General features: G+C 35.9%; 1 pseudogene; it reads left to right on the plus strand.

Moving 5' to 3' along the window:
• Positions 1–1,933: 1,933 nt before the first annotated feature.
• On the plus strand, positions 1,934–4,423 carry LOC131065153 (cold-responsive protein kinase 1-like; annotated as a pseudogene).
• The last annotated feature ends 2,882 nt before the right edge of the window (positions 4,424–7,305 follow it).

The following is a 7,305-nucleotide window of genomic DNA, read 5'->3' on the forward strand; positions in this document are numbered from 1 at the left end:
GTAGGAGCTACCAAACTTCCTCAAACACATACTACAACTCCCAATCTATCACCTTCTTGGAGATAAGACCCGAGGTGATAATCTGCGAATCACCCTCAATATGTAGCTTGGACACTCCCATGTTGGTTGCAATTTTAACACCTTCCAAAAGTTCCCTTGCCTCAGCCAAACTATTTGAAACATTAGGTAGCCTATAGGAAGCTACCTTCACAATTCAACCATTTTGATCTCTTAAAACACAACCTACCCGTGATCTGCCTGGGTTCCCCTTGGAAGCACCATCAACGTTCAACTTCAAAAATGAATTCAGTGTCTTTTCCCACTTAACTTGCCTATGAGAATCCTTCTTGGAGTTCTTCCCCACGAACATACCTTTGAAAGGGATACTAATTTGACTCCATCTATTAAGAACCTAATTATCATCTGAAGTAAAAGCTGAGGGCAAGGACTTCTACCTCATTGTGTATGCATTAACAAATTCTAAAATTGACCTTTCAATGAGTTCACATACCTTATCCACATTCAAAGTCTCCTTTCTAAAGATCCTTTTGTTTCTTTCCCATGACAATCCCCAAACCACAATGGCTGGAACAATCCTCTAGATTTCCTCAAAGAAGGAACCTTTATGGAGTGATGGCCATTCAATTAGTAGCTTGGTTAGAGAATTGGAAAGGGGCCCCTGCCAACCTAGCTTATTTAAAACCCATTTCCAACAATCTTGGGCAAAATCAGAATTGAGAAGCAAGTGATTAATGTCCTTCATACCCTTGCCACATAAAACACACAAGAAAGTGTCAGCAATACCTAATCTATGAAGCCAACCTTTCACTAGTGAGAATTTTGTTTTGGAGGGCTAACCAAAGAAAGGCCCCCGCCTTTGGAAGCACTGCATCATGCCAACAAAAGCTGAACTCCTTCCTGTCTACATTAACCCTCCCCTTAACCAAAGATTGATATCCGTCTTTAACACTATACTTCCCCTTACTATTCCTAGTCAAAATCAGTTTATCCCTCTCCTTATTAATACAGAGAAACCTCTGACTCAGAACATTTTGTATTCCCATTTTATCCTCATTAGCTTTCGAAACATCTGATTGATCTTTCCACTCCCCCCGGCACAACACATCCTTTGACTCAATTGTAAAATAGTCACTAACCTTAGGACCCCATAAGGCTTCCAAAATCTCATGAGCCCTGGACAGATTGCAAGAGGATTTAATCGAGGGAAGGCCATTCCATGATTCTGTCCAGAAGAGAGCCTTATCTCGAGAATTAACAACCCAAGAAAGGTGAGGTAAGATTACCTCTCTACTCTTCACCATAAAGTTCGACATAGCTGATCCTTTTGGGGGTTCCTCATTGTAAAAATTCTTTCCGGTTCATCTGAATCAATTTAAAATGTTAATTAAGGTACACTAAGGAATATTTCAATCATAATCAAATCATATTTCTCAAAGATTCTAAAGAGGTGCAGCTGGAACAACTTGGCCGGCGAGCAACACACCAGCCTGCACCATTTATTAATGAGCAGGTTCACTGAAACATTCCAAGTGGCTTGCCTGAAATTCCGCTCATATTTTGTCAAACTTTCAACGATGCGGATTAAAAAAATGGGCAGAATTTGCAAGAAGAATTTATTAAACCTTACCACAGTAGAAACTTTTCCAAATGGAACCAATCCCCTACAGTTGCTGCTTCAATCTATCCAAAGTAAATGAGAAGTAGATCTGAAATATCAACGCTTCAAGAGAGGAAGAGCCCTTTCATTTCCAGTCGCACTTTTAAGCGTCTCTCGAATATCAATGGGAAAATCCAGAGCCATGGCTGGAAGACGTCTGCAAGTGGAGAATACTGTAAGGTTTACTATTTTATTTCCCATATTAATAATGGCCCCCATTAGAGCAGACCCAGAGACCACACTTTTAGCCTACAAATGCAGACCCCAGAGTTTTGGCCCCCCAACAACGCATCCCTCTTTGAGCAAATTTTGAACTCCGCCCTTTCATCTGTGGTGAAAGAAGTTGGTGCATCTGGATTTACTACAAAAGACGAGGAGACATCTTCAGAGACAACAACAGATTCAGTATACGTTCTGGCGCAGTGCAGAAAGGATAAGTCCTCTGCCGATTCCGTTAACTGCATAGAAGTTGCAGAGAACCAAATTCGCAACTGCTCCGGTGTGTCCGCCAAAGCATACTACGACGGTTGTTATCTGCGTTACGAGAGTATCTATTTTTATGATCTATACACTGATACCACACATAAACCACTCTGCGGCGATGTCGATGCGGCCAATTCCGATTTAATTTCGGCAACTGGTCGAAGTTTGATAAGTGATCTTTGCACTGCAACTCCGCAAATAAAAGATTATTTTGCTGCGCAGACGAGGAACGGGCCGTCTAATACCACTATCTATGGACTTGCCTTCTGTCTGCGTTCCATTCAAGAGGATTCCTGCAAAAATTGCCTGAGTATTGCTCAGGAAAACATAAACAAGTGTTTTCCTCGCTCCGAGGGACGGGCTTTAGACGCCGGCTGCTACTTACGATATAGTTCCGAACCCTTTTTTCCAAGCAATGCGACTATCGAATTAGCACGTTTCTTACCCACAGGTTAGAATTTAATTACATTCAATTGAAGTGATTGCAAATTTGTTAACGCTTTTCACGCTTTTCCCTTAGAAGCATTTTTGAATTTACGATTTCAGAAATTTAATTTCATAAAATAAGTAACGAAGAGCTTCAGCCGATCACCTAAATCGATTTTTATTAAAAAAAATTCAAACAGTTACTCCTACTTGCAATGATTTATTCAGGGTTGAGGTATTCTCCGTTTTGTTTTTCAGGGAAGAGGGCGAGTTCTCTAGAGTTGATCATAGTTGCTGTTGGGGGAGGGGTATTCCTACTTACCCTTCTAACTTGTATCCTTGTCTTCCGGAAGCAGATAGGGCGCCCAAGCCAGAAAAGAGGTATATTATTAATGGCTAAATTTAATATAATGAAGCAAAAGTCTTGCAAGTTAATTCGATCTTAATTAGTACTAATATAACAAATTTATGCAACAGCGGATAGGGAAGGAGCAACTGAACTCCGTGAGCGAGAGGATTTTGATTTCAAGGTACTGAAAAAGGCAACTAACAATTTTGATCAAGCAAATAAACTTGGAGAAGGAGGGTTTGGTGAAGTATTTAAGGTAAATTATTATTTATTTGCTGTCCATATTAGGCTTCTGCGTTGATGTATTCAAACGATGAGATATTTGATTTTTGCAGGGTACATTGAAAAATGGCGAAGTTGTGGCAGTAAAGAAGCTGACATTAGGTCACTCTGCCCGTGCAATTTCTGAATTCAAAAGCGAAGTGAAACTCATTTCTAATGTTCGTCACCAAAATCTTGTGCGTTTACTTGGATGTTAGAGACAAGACCAAGAAAGACTTCTGATTTATGAGTACATGCCCAATAGGAGCCTTGACAGAATATTATTTGGTTTTCTATTCCTTAACTTTCATCTTTTGTTTATTTCATCTGTTACAACAAACATGATGGGTTTTCAAAGTCTAGTGAATTGCCCTTCATGTAGGAAAAAATAGAAGATTTCTGCGCTGGAAGGAAAGGTTCAACATTATACTAGGCACTGCTCGTGGTCTGACCTATCTCCATGAGCAATTCCATGTTTGTATCATCCATCGTGACATTAAATCAAGCAATATATTACTTGACCACAACTTTGAGGCAAAAATAGCAGATTTTGGGTTGGCAAGACTTCTTCCAAATGATAAATCTCATGTTAGCACAAGAGTTGCAGGAACACTGTGATGAAACTCCTACTTTATCAACTTCTTTTTCTAATTCCAAAGTTTTCAATAGAGATAGTAAGACCATATATTTTGAATTTTGCAGAGGATACACAGCTCCTGAATATGCTAACCGTGGGCAATTAACAGAGAAAGCTGACACCTATAGCTTTGGTGTGGTGGTTCTTGAAATTGTCAGTGGTAGAAAAAGCATTGACTTTAAGCAACCACCTCATATGCAATATCTTCTTCAATGGGTATTTTAAAATTCTATAATATTATCCTTTAATCCCATTATTCTCTCCCTTAAAAATCTTGATCATTTGCTTAAAAAACCTGTGGTAGGTTTGGAGCCTATACGAGGACAACCAGGTTTTACATGTGGTGGAAAGTGAAAAGGAGATGGAAGGGTATAGCAAGGAAGAGGTGTTGAGGGTGATAAACCTTGCCCTTCAATGTATACAAGTTTCTGTCAGAGATAGGCCATCAATGTCTGAGGTTGTGACAATACGCTTAAGTAAAGATGAGAATGATTTTCAGAAACCTTTGCAACCATCATTCATGGACGTGCGGTACAAAGAATTGACAGAATCAAATGCAACAATTACACAATCCCTTGATGCTCGATAACAGTGACTATTTCTCTGGTTGATGGACACATGGAGAGCAGCAAGGAAGGATGGAGTGTTAATATCTAATCGATTATATAATTCCCCCGACCTATTTTCAAATAGTATTTAAAATATTCCAATATATTTTTTCCCTTTCTATCTTTGCATTTAATCCTCACTTTTTTAAAAATAGATGTGTATAAAATTCAAAGATCTCAGTGTTATAAAATTTATTTTTAATTTAGAAATTAGAATTAATTATGAAAATGGAAATTTGTGGGTGTATTAACAGAGAAATATGTTGAACTGATTTTGTAAAGTTTTAGGTTGTAAGATAGTAAGTTTATGAAAATTTCATTTATTATAAATACAAAAAATTTGACGCAAAAAAAATTCAAATATAAAGTAACACTGAGAAAACGTGTCAAATTTCTTATATTAGATTAGTTGGCATACTCATGTCTACAATATTTTGAACTAGACTTGACATTGTAAATGAAGATATAGTTGTGAAGTAAATAAGAATTTTAGATAGTTATATGGTACATTATCTTATGTAATTTGTTAGGAAGGGAGAAATTATTTAAATAAAACATTACATTCATTAAAATTTATGGATTCTAATTACGTTGAAGATCAACTTAAGCTAGAATATTCTACTAATTTCTAACCATTTTGTCTTTAGTTGTTTTTTTTCTTTTTGTCAACCATGCATAGCTTTTTATAAAATAAGATTTCTAAATTATGTCGGCCTAAGTTTTTTATTTATAGAAATTTCTCTTTTTCTCTAAGTCCTCTATAAAAGAAGCATGTGCAAATAGTTTCAAGCAAGTTCAACAACACAATTTCATATAAATTTTGTTTGTTAAATCTATGGCTTTGCCCACCTTCATAATGGAATTAGAGCTAGGGAAAATGGTTCAAGAGTGCAAAAATCTGAGTAAGAATAGGAAAAAATGTAGAGAATAGGGCCAAGAGGTTGCAGGATGATGCCTAAGGGAAAATTCAAAAGAAACCATGCTAGAGATGATAGAAGCTACTAGACACCAAAATACAATAGAGGCAATTGCCAATAAAGATACTCCAAGGATGATGTTGATGTGAAAGAGGAGATCAAATCAAAGATTGCAGACCAAAATTTTGCAGTCATTGAAATCAATAGAATGGTTTGAAATTGATGTTGTTAAAAAAAATGTCAAAAATCAAACTAGGTCATAATGATCGAAAACCTCAATTGTTAAGACCTCAAATGCTTAATCTTTCTATCAACTTTATTTTCAATTTTAGCCTTGAATATCTTGAACTTCTCTAATGCTTCTAATTTCTCTCTCAAAAATGAAACCCATGAAATTCTATAATAATCATCAATCAATACCATGAAATACTTCTCACCTTTTATATACTCCTTGTTCTGGTCAGAGCACATAAGTTTGTATGCACTAAGTCCAACAATCCAATGGATGAATGCTCCTTTCCAATATAATTTCCTCTTGTCTTCTTTCCAACTTGACAAATTCTCTACAAATGTTGTTTTCTAGTTTTCTCAGTCTCGATAAATTTCTCACTACACTTAATGAACTAATCTTCACTAAGTTGTCAAAATTGATATGACACGTCCTTTGGTGCCAGAGCTAGCTATCATTGATCTAAGATAACAAAAAATGCTTTGTAGCTCCTTCTAGTAGATACATATTTCCACTAGTCCTTTTTTCTTCTCCAAAAACAATTTTGGATCCTTTCCTGATCTCACAACCATCATCCTAAAAGACAACATTGTAACCATTTTTGCAGATCTATCCAACACTCAAAAGATTATGATGCAAACCCTTCACATAGTAAATATTGTCAGTATTATGCTTTCCATGAAAATAAATAAAACCAATTCCCATAGTTTGTGTTGTATGATCATCTCCGAGCCTAACAGAACCACCATCATACTTATAAAGTTTCACAAACTTAATTTCATCATCAGTCATATGATTTGAAGATCCACTATCAATCAACCATTCATTTCTATCTCTTTTAGAATGTAAGGCAGTAGCGCTAGTACATCTTTTTCTACAACAAATATTAGGTACATCTTTTTATACAAAAAATAGATAATCACTATCTTCATAATCAGATTCATTATCTAAAATACCAGCATCATCTTTGACATAGTAGGCCCTCCTATTAAATTTTCCTTTAATTTCTTATATTTTTCCTTGAATCTTTTTCTAGACACCTAGTAGCAATATGACCAATCTTTTCACATATAAAACATTTAAAGGGTAACATACCTTTGTCTTTGTCAGTGCCCTTCTTAAACATCCTTACAAAGTTTTCTTATATCTCAGCTGAACTTAAATCTTTCATATCTTCCTTAGATGCTTTAAAGGCAGACTCAGTCTTAGCTTTGTCTTTTCCAAACTTCCTTATCTCAAATGTTGATAGAGTGCCATAAAGCTGCTTTCTAGTGAACTTCTTTGGATCACAGGTTTCTTCAATAGGTGAGATCTTGTCACTATAGCTTTCTAGTAGGGACATCAAGATCTTTTTAGTTATATCTTAATTCATCAAGATGCCGCCAAGTTCTCTAATTTCATTTACTGCACTATCAATCTTGTGAAAGTATATACTTATGTCCTCTCCTTCTCTTTTCAAGTTCTCATATCTGCGCTTAGCTATTAACTTCTTTGATAGTTTGACTCTATCATTTCCTTCATAGATCTCTCAACTTTTCCCAAACCTCATAAGTAGTATTCAATGAAATAACTTTTATGAATTTAATCTTTGATAAAGCACTAAAGATAGAATACCTTTTCCTTTTCATTCTCTTCATAATATTCAATCTCATCTGTAGTGATAAAAACATTTCTTACTTGAACATACTTAGTTTCCATTTCTTTCCAAGTGTTGTAT

Source organism: Cryptomeria japonica, chromosome 10 (genome assembly GCF_030272615.1).
Source record: "Cryptomeria japonica chromosome 10, Sugi_1.0, whole genome shotgun sequence".
Classification (NCBI taxonomy): Eukaryota; Viridiplantae; Streptophyta; class Pinopsida; order Cupressales; family Cupressaceae; genus Cryptomeria; species Cryptomeria japonica.